This window comes from Mixophyes fleayi, chromosome 5, assembly GCF_038048845.1.
Source record: "Mixophyes fleayi isolate aMixFle1 chromosome 5, aMixFle1.hap1, whole genome shotgun sequence".
Classification (NCBI taxonomy): domain Eukaryota; kingdom Metazoa; phylum Chordata; class Amphibia; order Anura; family Limnodynastidae; genus Mixophyes; species Mixophyes fleayi.
This window is the reverse complement of record NC_134406.1, coordinates 32445891-32460461: the sequence shown is the minus strand read 5'-3', so window position 1 is coordinate 32460461 and position 14571 is coordinate 32445891.

Sequence of the window (14571 nt, the reverse complement as noted above, 5' to 3'; positions counted from 1 at the left end):
GTAGGTGAGAGAAGGGTTCTAGCTGATGATGGACGGCTTGTTGTTATTTTTTTAGCATAACTTTCTGATTTTCCCAACACCTTGCCATGAACTTGCGTCAAATGGCGTAACACGGAAGAGGTTCCTAGATGGTTAAGGTCCCTCCCTCGACTGACTGTGGCTTTACATACACTACAAATGGCTAGACAACTGTTGCCATGATTTGGGTAGAAATAATTCCACACATAAGAAGTGGATTTTTTGGTATTATGTCCAGGCATGACAATGTCCTTCTTCTTATCATGTGCCAGAACTGCTTCCACCGGTGCAGGTCTTACACAAACAACATCATCCTCATCACCATCCTCATTAGCGCCCTCGTCGGCTACACAAATATCCCCCTCATCCTGTTCCAATTCCAAAGTGGCATCCTCAATTGGTGTATCACCGGCTACACTCGGGCTGTGACAATTAGCAATGGAGCAATGGAGCTCTTGTCTTTGAGTGTACATAACACCATACACTTTTTGGTGAAAATTCAGAAGAAAAGCCTGCAAGGACTAGTATTTCTATTTCAGCAATGACAATTATCAACGCAGCTCTCCTTTTTGTGTTACCTATATAACACAGTAGAATTGGACTGCAGAATTACGTCAGCCTTGTAAGCACTATTATTTGTATTTTTCTGCAATGAGATTTAACACTGGAGTTATGGAGCTCTCCTGAATGTCACTGATTACTTTCTTTAACACTGCTACGACCCTCCTCTTTCAATTCTATAACTTTGCCTGCCCAACTGTTCTACACTCTATCCTACCCCTTCTGTGTCCCTCTATCAAATGGCACTAGATCGACGTGGAGGGCAGTATTTATAGATTCCAAAACTCCCGAGATCCGAGATCCGATGACTTAACGATGACGTTTTGCCTCGTTTTAGATTTCAAAAAAGCGCAAAAGTACCAAACCGACTCGGCTCGGTACTCAGATCCCCTAAGTTCGGGTGTGTTCGGTTCCCGAGGAACCAAGCCTGAGCATCTCTAATAATTACCTGATGATGAAAGAAAGGATGAAGAGAGTAGTCACTATGTGCCCGACGTAGATATAACTAATAAGAACTGGTATAACTCTGAATTATGCTGTATTGATCCTGATACACTTGTAACTAACACACTTTGAATTAAACAAGCTAACAATGCAGCCAACAATGTATTATTAGTTTGCAAAGACATTATTTTAAATGCGTATAAGGGATGAAAACAGACTATCATTGTATCATATTGAGCGTGAGTCACCGTAACAACATATTTTATTATTACTAATATTGTCAATGATTTGTAAGGCACCACCATGCTCCATGGTGGAAATAACAAAGTCACGTAAAATGGTGCCATAAAGAGTACTGTAAACAAAATATGACAAAATATGTGCAGATGTGTTAGAGTATGGCAGTCAATATAGAACAATTATATTGTATACAGTATAGTGAGAGCACAACTGTTTCCATGACAACGGAATCCTTGCTTTAAGTAGATATTTTAAGTATTATTATTATCTTTTATGTATAAGGCGCCACAAAGGGTCCGCAGCACCGTACATGACATATACAGAAAGCAGTGATCCATAACACATGACATGATACATGAAGAACAAAATACAAAGACCAGGCATACTGAATGAATAAATATACAGGTAATATAGTAATGCAGATCAAATTATATGGTGGACAGTGAGCGAGAGGGATGGTAGTAATCAGCGGGAAGTAGGACTGAGCTTAAGAAAACAGGGTTAGGTAGGCGGCCTAGAGGTACAGAGGGTGATGGGATATTAGAAGGAGAACACAAGGAAAGAGGGCCCTGCTCCTGAGAGCTTACATCCTAAACCAGGCCTGTCCAACCTGCGGCCCGCCAGGTGTTGTGAAACTGCAAGCCCCAGCATGCTTTGCCAGTAGACTACCTGTTGATTGCTGGAAGGGCATGCTGGGACTTGTAGTTTCACAACATCTGGAGGGCCGCAGGTTGGACAGGCCTGTCCTGAAGGAAAGAGGGAGACACAAATAGGGTGGTACCGACTGGGGGAGTGGGGCATGACCCCTTACCACAAATGATGAAAGATTATTACATGAATTCATCAGTCTTTTTTCTGCCTTATGTTATCTTATTATTATATATATATATATATATATTATCTATCTTTCGGTCTTTTCCCCTCCAAACGTGTTTCTTTATTCTAGAAATTCTCTTATTTTAAAGAATACGGCCATCCTGAACTATTAATATCTTTACGTTTCTATCACTCCCTTCTGTCCTCTAAGCAGTACAATATTTAGCATGTAGTCTTTCCTTATTATTTTTGCTTTATAGCGCATGCACCATTTTAGAAGCCCTTCACTGATTAGTTTGTCATTTTTTAGATTTTTTTGATGATATGACCTCCAGAATTGTACACAGTATTCCAGGACTGGGAACTGCGATTTGTCACATCCCTCCATGTTCCCTTACCAACTTAAAAAGATCCATAAATCATACTTCCTTGACAATGGCGAGAGATTGGGAAGGAGATGTGTGCAGGAAGCAGTGTATTTGGCAGGAGACGGCCAATGTTCTGATTAGGCATGTTGTGTATATTTGTAGTTGCAGCTATGACACGTGTTGCACTACTGTTCATTTTCAAAAAATAGCTTCTTTAATCTATATTCATAAATTACACCCTCTCCAAAAAGTGACCCCGCTCCCTCTGGGCTTATGCCACCGCTTCACTAGGGTCACATATGCTTTAAATTAAAAAAAAAAAAAAAAAATCGGGTCACCATAATATATGAGCCCCATAATACTATAAATATTGAGCATGATTATAATGTAATTTTTTTTTATATCTACTGAAGATTATTGTAATTAAAATGCACTTACACGGCCAAGGGAAAAAAGATTGCAAGAATAGGATTCAATATGTAAAATAATTAGAATTATAATGTACACTTGATATCAATATTGAAAAATAGGAACATTTTGATGGGAGAAGAAAAAAACTATAACATTTGAAACTGTCCCTGGAAATTAGGGATGGCTGCAAACAGCCACACCCACATCAAACAGCCACACCCATATCAAACAGCCACAGCTATATCACAGCTACTACCCAAGAGGTTTGTCACACCCACCAGCCACACCCATTTCATCACAAATGACTGACATCATAGTAATAACTTGCCTATATAAGAAACCACCAAGCTACCAACCATCATTTGGGACTGCGAGGAGATGGTGAGTGCCGTGTGAAATTGGTGCCTCAGTGGATACCGTGTGGAATTAGTGCCTCGGGGGATACTGTGTAGAATTGGTCTTTGGGGGGATAACGTGTGGAATTGGTGCGCAGGGGGAGACTGTGTGGAATTGGTGCTCTGGGGGATGCTGTGTGGATTTGGTCCTCGGGGGGATACCGTGTGGAATTGGTGCTCTGGGGGATATTGTGTGGAATTGGTGTGCAGGGGGGATACCATGTGGAATTGGTGCTCAAGGGGATACCGTGTGGAATTGGTGGTCTGGGGATACTGTATGGAATTGGTACTCTGGGGGTTACTGTGTGGATTTGGTCCTTGGGGGGAGACCGTGTGGAATTAGTGCTCGGATGGGATACCGTGTGGAATTGGTGCTCTGGGGGATACTGTGTGCATTTGGTCCTCAGGGGGATACCGTGTGGAATTGGTACTCTGGGGGATACTGTGTGGATTTGGTCCTCGGGGGGGATACCTGGTGGTAGTCAGCATATCGATGCTGACTACCCCGACAATACCTACCATGACGTGTTCAGACCGAAGGGTCCCTTTCCCGACCAGACTCCAGGACGACTGCTGTGTAAACCGAGTGGAAGTCATCGCGACCAGCGAAGAAGCCGGCGGTAGGTCAAGACGTCACCGATAACCGTGATGCTGTCATAGGTGCTGTGAAGGGGGTAATAAAAGTATGCGAGCATGGACAATGTACAAGGCTACATTGTCCATGCACGCATACTTACATTACCCCCTTCACCGCCCATTGACAGCGTCGCGGTTATCTGTGATGTCATGATGTCATCTGCCGCCGTTTCAAATGAGTTTTGGGTACACAAAAGCTGGATGGAAATGGTGTGGAGAATAAACCACATTCCCAAATTTAGATAAAGCAATTTTCCTTTGGCCCTACGACATGAAAAGTGGTGATTGGAAACTTACATAACTAAAAGATCCAGCATTCCCAATTCAAACGTCAGGACACTTGACCACTACCTCAGTTTGCCAGGACTTTGTCCCTGAGGCTCAAAACCAAGTCCTAATCTGGCCACAACCAAATGTACAACCTGAAAACGACGCCCTGTTCACTCTCCGCGGTTTATCATATTTAACAAAATTCCAAATCAGCAAATCGTATAAACATGACAAACTATCCCTGGAGCGGATTCTTATCTGGGATAGAATCTATAACTTTATCCTAACTTCATTGACAGCATTTAAGTTTTGCTCACCTCTTTTAGTTCTTTATTTTGTGATAAGATTGTTTGTCACTGCTGATCCAATTTAAATGCAAATTACTATTTTCCATTTATCCTTTGATTGTAAAGTAATTATAGCACTATCAGTAGTCAAGCAAAAAAACATAATTAGGTTATAAACATAAGGACTCGGTAGACCAGAAGAAAAAGGACGGCACAATTATTTTTCATGGACGATAAACAAAGAAAACACATAGGGGCGGAACTGTTTCACAAACACATTTCTTCTTAACTACTTTATTTTATTTTTAAAGGGCAGTGGTAACTGTGGTGCATGAGGTGTAATTGTTGTGTTGCTGTTCACATATGTATATTTTTTCCTTGGGTAAACTATGCCATACTTGCCAACATTTTTTTTTTTTCTTCCGGGAGATGCCGGCTGGGACGTGGGCGTGCAGGGGGCGGGGCTGCGAAATCGCGTCATTTTGGCCCCGCCCCCGTGACGGAATGACGCAAATCGCGTCATTTTACAGTGGGGGCGGGGCTAAACGCCGCGATTCCGGGTGAATCGCGGCGTTTAAACTAAATTTTTCCCCCTTCCTATCAGGGAGATTGCCACACTCGTCCGGGAGACTCTCGCAAAATGCGGGAGTCTCCCGGACAATGCGGGAGAGTTGGCAAGTATGAACTATGCACACTGGATTAATATAAACAAACATCAGTTCTGAAATCCTGCTCCTACTTGTTATGCATTAATATAGTCAGCGAGCAGCTTGTTTGCAGGGCTTCTTCTTGCAAGAGGTGGGAGCTTTGCTGTAACAAAGGGATCCAGCCTGGGAGACAGCAGATCAACCAAAGTAGAAGCAAAGGTATTAGCATATTGGGAGCACTACTTTGCAATCCCTCTCCCGATGAGTTAGGGGGAGAGAGAGGTGAAAATATGTAATATACTGTGCAATAATAACTAAAATCCACAAGGCCTAAATTTTTATACATTCACTTAAAAGAAAGAAAAAAAGCAGAGCTTCTTGCAGTATCACTTGCAGACAGCAGGTGGTGATGTAGAGCCTTCCAAATTTCTATGCCTTTTGGACAAATTTGCATGCAGGATACATTATATATTTTAAGCATTAATAATTTCATAAGTGTTTTTGAAATGTGGCACCGTATAGATGATGAACTGAGATATACAAAGAGTTATTGCCCTCTCCCATAGATATGGTACAATTTGAAAGGAACATTAAACTTTTTTTTTTAGCTAAATTGAAAATATGATGATTTAGAAATAACCTTTATTTTTTAACTGTTGAGGAATAACATTTAAACCAGTGGATCCAACATCCAGCCCTCAAGTCCCCTAACATTCAGTTTTTGAGGTTGTTTTTTTTTCTCAGTTGCTGGTAAAATTGCTAAAAATATTTAGAATTTTCCTGTAGTTTGAACTTCTGGTTTGAAAAAGTAGCGATGTTGCCTATAGCAACCAATCGCATTCTAGCTGTCATTTTGTATAATGCACTAAATAAATAACTAGAATCTGATTGGTTGCTATAGGCAACATCTCCACTTTTTCAAACTTGCGGTTTAGTAAATAGGCCCCTTAGATTGTTTGTAATAGTCTGAATCATTTACATCTATTAAACAAACCACTATTAACAAACATAATGACATGTTTATTAGCACGTTAATCAGCACGGAATTTACTTATATTGATCATGAGAGGTAGGCAATACATATACAGAGAAGCAGCTCATATTCAGAACAGACTTCTAAAAAATAGTATTACCATGGCTGCACTTTGAGTCAATGATTTACCCACTGGGCATTAAAACAAGCATGCCACAGTTCATAATCCCACATAGAGACAGTTTCACACTTATTGGTGATCATCAGTGCAGGACAGGGCTTTCTGCTCATAAATTAAAGAACTATATAGATACCTATTTCCCATCAACAGAGGTTGTATTATTGTAATAGAAATGTTCATTAAAAATATGGATAGTTTTTTCAGACAACCTTCTCTCCATATTCACATTTACATATAAGAGGTCGCTATGACATCCCTTTATTCTGAAGTTGCAAACTTTTTTTTGACTTGTACATGTTCTGTAGCCTTTACCAATATATATTGATGACTTCTTCCGGCTTCCATCTGTGTTTTCCCCAAAGATCTTTATATGATCCAAGCAGCAGTTGTGTTGCTACAACACAGAATTGCTATTTAGATACAATTGTATGCAATGCACAGAACTGAGTATATCGGTACTACATCGGCAACTCTGTCTTGATAATAAAAACCATGGTAATAAAGATGAGGATATATCAGTAAAAATTGCAAAAGATGTACAAACCAATACATTAAAGTAGTCTGAAAAAGGATAACCCATTTAACAAAAAAAAACAAAAAAAAAGATTTAGCAGATCATAAATTGGTTTGTAAGGCTCCTTCTTTAGAAATAATGCAAAGTTCAAATCCAAGTACAATGTCATCTTAAACTACAAGACAAAACTGGTGTTACAGAGAGGTTTATCTTGTATATAAAAATCATTGATCTGTTTGTTTGTCCGGTTATGCATCCGGACACCCCTGCACTGACTGCGATGAAACTAACGTGGGAGGTCCAGTTGGATCCTGGCCAGGTTTTAGGGGGTTAGGGTTCCAGTCGGACCTCCTGGTGCTGTACATTGGGCAGAACTTTTAACCGGGGAGCCTGTTCTGGGCCTTCCACTGGATGGATTTGGACAACATCTTAGCTTCTAATTATTTTTTAAATGTTTACAGTTACATCCAACTCATCGATAACTCAACAAAATATAACTTAGTCCGGCACTGAAATGACTGCTCAGACTCGGTACCAACGCTGGGGATCTGCACCCCAAAAATAGATAAATATAACAACCAAGGTATGCGGTGGTATGCCCGAGTCTGCCACAAAAACACTCATGCACAAAGTATATAATTAAAAAATGTTTATTCTAACATATAAAAAACCATAATAGGTACAACCAATGTGGGCTGTTATCGGTGCCAAAACAATTAATAGCGAGGTAGGTGCACCTACACGCTAACCAGATAATATGTATACCAGTCCAGCAACTGTATAAGAACCGTTCCACTCTATTATTATAGAGATTATGATATGATTTTCACGGGATTTCCAAACCCTAATATTAGGGATAATAATATGGAGAATAAAGTGGTGTATTTGGGAGGTCCAACTCCGGAATAACTGATGAAATCCAATACGGAATGTCAAAAGGTAACAAAAGTCTCTTACCAATTTCTGGCGATGTATTATAAGACCGGTACCTTGATATGTACTATGTACTGTATAACCGAAATGGATCCTCCTCTTCTAGATGTAGATATTATACGGGAGCTCCATGTATAGCTCTTATTCTCACCACATCAACTCCAAACACTAGCGCGTGGTCCCGCTAGTGACTGACATCATAGAAGTGCGTCCCCGTCTCCTCCGGGACTCTTCAGAAGTGTAAAGGTGAACGGTTAGTAGAAAGATGCACTGGTATAGGCACTGAACTATAGTCCACAAGAATAGTTTAAAATTAATTGCTGTTCACCTGACGCGTTTCATCCCCATACAGGCGATTTCCTCAGAGATAAGATCGATAACTCAACTTGAAGATTTAAACCCGTACAAAGCCAGATACTTTTTAATCCTTTTATAATACTAGCTGAATGGTTGATGTTCTCATATAATAAGTCCCCATCTTTACGACCCTTCTTATAAACCTACTAATAAATAACAGACACAAAAAAAAGGCGTTTATTAAAATATAAATATTGTCTGATGGAGGAGAAAACTATAAGCAGTTTGACTAGCCCCTCATGTCATGAGGTTCATTTACCCTCCCGCTATTAATACATGGGGAACCATATCACCCGGGCGCACCCTAAGCTTTAAGCTTTGGTATCCCTTAATCACAAGCATCCGAGAACCCGCGTCCCACCAGCCAGGGAAATTTATAATGTGGCCTAAGTGATTCCACAGTGACACAACATGGGTATACCCAAGGCTCACTGTGCCTGCCCTCTTAAACGTCAGGTTTTAATTCCCCTTGGGCTTAAATAAAGCTGATATTTGTTACATGCGCTCTGTTTCGTATTTGTAATCTCTGATTAACTCCACAAGCAGAGCCGTACAACACACATACATATGCAGTACATTTTATTATAAACATCCTACTGGAGACAATCATGGACAATAATATACATTCAATTTTCCAATTAAAATAGCTGGGCCCAGCAGGCTGTAGTGACTCTGCAAAGTTTTCATGCTCAGATGTATATTGGTAAATGAAAACCAGTGTGCTAGAGATAGTACTTTCTAAGTAATTTGCCGTAGTTCCTAATTAAAGAGAACATTTGCCCTTCTGCAAAACAGGAAATTAGGATGTTGGATAAATGAAAGTAGATTGCTAATGTTGCTGGCTTTTATGTATAGAAGCTGACTGAGCATTAGCAGGAGCCAGAGAATGTGCAATGAAACCTGGTTTTGGCCTTTTCTGAGCACTACAAGGACTGGCTCAGCCAAAAGCCTAGTGTCACTGTGTCCTCACCAGCCCCACGCTTGCTCCAAAGAGGGGGGTGGACAGACATCGCTGGGCTCATTTTTGCTATGTGCTGTGTACCTCCTCTGGGAGTGTGCGTTCAGAGCCGTACCTGTGCGGGTGGTGCAGTCACCCAGGGCGCAAGCCCAAGGGGGCGCATTAGCCGCCCACTACCTGCCTCTGTGCCCAGACTCAATCACTGCACACAGTGCTCTTACATCCATCTGCCTGCCAGCTTGAGCTTCCCCCACGTGAAACAATTTATTCCCGGCATCAGAAGCTGTGGAACGCATGTGCGATCCACTGACAGGAAGTTCGGTATTTGGAACGCAAACTAGCGTTCCAAATGCCAATGCAGGAAGACGCTCGGCCGCAGCTACAGCACTGATCACCACTGACCACCACTGCTAGAGTAGAAAAGTAATTTCCACAACAAACTGCTCTATAAGAGCATAATTCTCAATTCTATTCCATTTCACTACCATTGTCACTCATCCCTTCCACCTACCTCCTCCATACCCAACCTCCTATTCCAGCCCACTTATATACCACCACCCCTGCCACCCACCTCTACTCCCACTGATCTCACTAACACCTTATTTTACTTAATCTCTCACTATTTCTCAACTATAACTTTAATATTAAAATTCTATTTTATAATATATACATTTTTATACATATATTTTCATTTTTATTGAGATTATATATATATATATATATATATATATATATATATATATATATATATATATATATATATATATATATATATATACACACACACACCATGCATTTGCAAATATGTGTAGCAGAGTCATTTCAGTTAAGTGCTAGCCACACCCCCACATTAGGTTGGCCACACCCACTTGGCAAATGTCACTTCCACTTAGATGGGGGGGCGCGGATGCCCTGTCTCTCCCAGGGCACTAAAATGCCTAGTTATGGCACTGTGTGCGTTTACAATGCTGATAAGTAAACTTCTAGATGTACATTGAAGTAGACTATCTGTCTACTTACACATGGAGGGTTAGTTATTCACTAGAATTTCTGTCCATTCAGTCACGCTACTCTGCTCAAAAAGCCCAAAAAAAATAGTTACACCCAATATCTCACTGAAATGTCATATGTTAAAAAGAATACATTTGATATTAAAATTTAGATATATTACATTTTTTTAATATACAGTCATGTAAATCATTGATCAAGATCTATCAGTCTGCAGTTTCTTCATACATTTCAACTATACCTGAAAGAGAGTCATAAAACAATACTATGATCCTTAGGTCTTGTTCAGAAGAACACTTGCAGAGAGTTGTCTTTCAGTGTGTTCTGGGTGTAATGTTAAGAACCAGTACTGCAGGCACAGAGGTCATTAATCCCACACGGGTGGCAGTGTTCTCCATGGGTCACTGCAAAAGGAAAGTTTTCCTCTGACCAGTATTTTACACCACAACTATGTGCAGGCATTGTAATCAGTTATGTGCCTTCCAATTGTAATACAGGTAGGGCTCCTATGTGTTCCTGTTTTCTCAGGACAGTCTCTCTCATGAGAACTCACTGAAGCCTATTTATCAATCTGCCCCTTTCTCCTCCAGTGATAAGGCTGTTATCACCACAATTTATCACACAAATATGAGCATTGCTCAGCTGCTCCTGTGATACTGGCCCAGAGCAATATGGGTATATTTAGACTCTGCAGCTATGCACATGAGCTGACTTATGTTGGGTACACACTACATGGTTTTCAGCCAACTATTGGGCCAATCAAACGATAAATGACCATTGGGCCAGATGTCAAATTAATGTGTACGCTGCAGCGATGAACGATTATCATTCCAAAGCACACCATATAGTTTTTTATTTGATTTTTTTAAACCAGGCTAAAAAATTTCGTTCAGAGATGCAACAATGTTAGTCCAATTCTGCAGTGTCCATAGATCTCTATACAATGTACAGAGTCACAATCTTTTTAGCTGAGGATTATGATAGATGAAGAGCACAGCTCTGAAGGTAAATTGTGTAAATGTGTTTAGTGTGTACACATGAATCGGCTGCTGATCAGGACTTTTTTTAAAAAAAAATAAATAAATAATAAAAAGAAATCATTGGGAAAATCGTTAAGAATATCGGGAGAAATTTTGTATAGTGTGTACCCAGCCTAACAAATGCGCAGTGGAACGGACAAGCCAGATAAATGACAAACTGTATGAAGAGACCCGGTAAGTTGTAAAATAAGTGTTTTCATGGTTTTTAGGGATTTATTTTCACTATTAATGCTTTAAAAGTAATGTACAATGCTGCAAAAATGTCAACCCGCAACGCAAATACCATTTTCTGACTTCAAAGGCCTATATTTGCGCTATTTTGCCCACAAATACGTGTTAGTACAGCTTAGCGCATCAAGACAGTGACTTTGCTTCTCGTGGTGAGAAGAGCTGACAGATCAGGGCATTCCTTGCTGAAGTTGGGCATGGTCTGCTCCTTGTATTGCTCACAAATGCAAAGACTACATTTCATGTTGCAGAACAAGATATTTAAATGGTTTTAAATAGATCAGGACATCACATGTACAGGGGAGCTCCCAACTTAGCAGGTGACAAATATATTAGCAGTAAATATATTTGAATTGATCCAAAATAATAACTATATTATAAATATTTTATCTATAAAATATATTTTCCTAAATCTCTCCTAAATTACCCTTTTTATTTTAATGCTTTGGACACAGGACAATTTGTCTCAGTCTAAACCAGTGATTGTGCAGGTAATTTCAACCTCAGCCTTTGGGGTCCTGATGCACTCAAATCTAAATCTTACTCCTTGTTCTGTGAACAACCCAGTAATTAGCTGGATCCAACTGGCACAATCACACAATGTAACAAGTTACCTTGCTCATTAGAGCACTCACAGACTGACAACAAAACTGCACAATTAAATAGTAATTGGCATGAGACTCTGGATGCAAACTTGTATGAGAAGCAGAACACTTCTGCATACTATATATCTGATTTGAAAGGCAGCTGGAACCCAAAAAAAATAATTAGTTTAAATATGCAAATCCAAAGTAAGAGTAACGACAACAGTTCATTTTCCAAAATGATTTTAATTCCCACATTTCTTCACAAGTGTGACTGTTAATGTCAAGAGGATTTTATTTATACCGCACCCAAACACAGATGTTAACACTGCAGTAGTAATACATTCAGTATGCACTGGAAATATTCCTAATACTGCTGTAAATGCACTTACCTCTTCAAACCACCAGATGTCACTTGAAGTCAAAAGAAGTCTACATGGGTAGGATACTAGTCTAATGTTAGCTATCATTTAGTCAAACAGTCATCTGATATTACAAATGATGGATTCTGAACAACAATTAAGTTAAATGTATATTGAAACTATATATGAACAGATCAATGCAACACAATGTATTACATAGCCAACAGCTACTTTCCATGCCTCCCAAGATTGCACACAAGGTATCAGTGCAATAATATTTTAAAAGACAACATGTTTAAAATGAATGCAATCAATAAGGCAATATGCATACACAATGGTAGTGGTTACATGTAAGATCATCACAGTACTGCCAGACCCTCAGAGTCCTTAACTCTTAGCTTACCCAGAACTCAATGGACCCTAGTTAGGAGAATATGACTAAGGTGATACATGTACATTATATTGACAAGTAAAACACTAATAACATCAATCACTAAGGTATGGTTCACATGTCCAGGCACACCTGTTGAGGAGTGACAGTTTTGGCAATAAAAGTAGACAGTCGCTGAGTTTTCAGCCTATTCTGCAGTCCTGGTGGACATTCAAACGTCCCTTCTGCACTCACGATACCCAGACATTTGCAGACACTCTCTCCAAGATAGGGCTCAGTGATGATGCTTTCCTATATCCATATAGGGCTCAGTGATGCCGCTTTCCTATATCCATACAGCACTGCTCTCCAGCTCTTCTACGCCTTCTCCGATTCTCCTATCTCTACTCCCACACATACATATCTTAAGCCTGTTACGAAGTCAGTACACTCAGACCCAAAAATGAATATAAAGAATATTTATAAGAGGGACTGCAGGCAGTAGTGGACTGCTAGACATTGTGCCCAACGACTATTTTGGTGCTGCAAAAACCATCTTTCTACAAGTTTAAATACCCTAAATGGCACCAGAAGGAAAAAAAAAAACCACTCACCTACACGACCCCTGCGTTATTAGGCAATCGACAGTAGTATCAACTATGCAAGTGTTGAATGAAGCGATCACATGACCATAGCATAACCTAGTAACAGTAGAGATGCAGCTAGTAAAAATAATATAAAGTGCAGCACTAGGAAAATATTAGAAGTAATCACATGCGCATGTAATCTGGGCTTGGTATAAATTCCCAACAGAAGAAATACTGACAGTTATCCTGCCAACATGAAAATGGATTTTGTAGAATGTTCTAAACAAATGATAACTAGAATCTGATTGGTTGCAATAGGCAACATCTCCACTTTTTCAAACCCGCAGTTTAGTAAATCTAGCCCATTGCGTTGGTCGACAGTCAAAATGCCGTCATTAAAGCAGCAATGCCAGTGTCTATACAGCCGCTGGAGCCGTCGGCAGTAAAGTGTTAAAAAATAAATTTTAAAATATGTGTGCTTCCCCACCCCCTCCCCAGTCAGGGAGGATCCCCCCAATTTTTCTACAACCAGCCCTAGACTTTTCCAGCCGGGGTGGCAAAGTCTAGGGCTATAGTGCCAGCAAAGCTGGAGGCACTATAGCAGAGGAACCTGCAGCAGGGGGTCCCACTCACATACTGACACACAGCCCCAGGCTGGTTAGGATGGGGCTTGATTCTCTAGGGAGTTGGGGTTCGCAAAAAAAAAAAAATACGACCCCTTACGTAGGGATACCTAGCACTAGGGCTCTTCCCAAACCCCTGGGTGGTGGGTGTTGGGTAATAAATGGTTAATGATAAATAAATTAAACCCTCTTATACATTGAACTACAAGTCCCAGCAAGCCCAGGCTGCCATGAACAGTTTGGGCATGAAGGTGCTTGTAGTACTACAAGCACCAGCATAACCATGGTTGCCAGTGCATGCTGGCACTTGGGGAACCATAAGTGCCAGCATGCCCTGACACCCAAGGCAGCTGGGCCCTCTAGTGCACCAATGCAAAATGTAAATAAAAGACACCCCTCGTCTAAACCACATTAGTTTATAATAAAAAGTTTAATAAAAAAAAAAAAAAAAAAAACAAACAAACACATCAATACTTTGATTGTGACACTGCCGTGCTCCATGGTGGCCCATATTCATTGTCCTGATTCACCAACTTCATATGTCTAGGACATGAGATTTTTGCAAAGCAGCTCTATGTGGTTTCAAGCACAGCCAGTGCTATCACAATGCATCATTCTCAGATTTTTGAGCTGTACGAAATCCTTTAAGAGGTGGAAGAAATCTAGCTTTTCTGTTGCGAAGTGAGAAGGTAATACTTTAATTGACCAGAGCTACGCTGGACTGTCGGGTTAAGATAGAAGACTGTATTTTACCTCCATG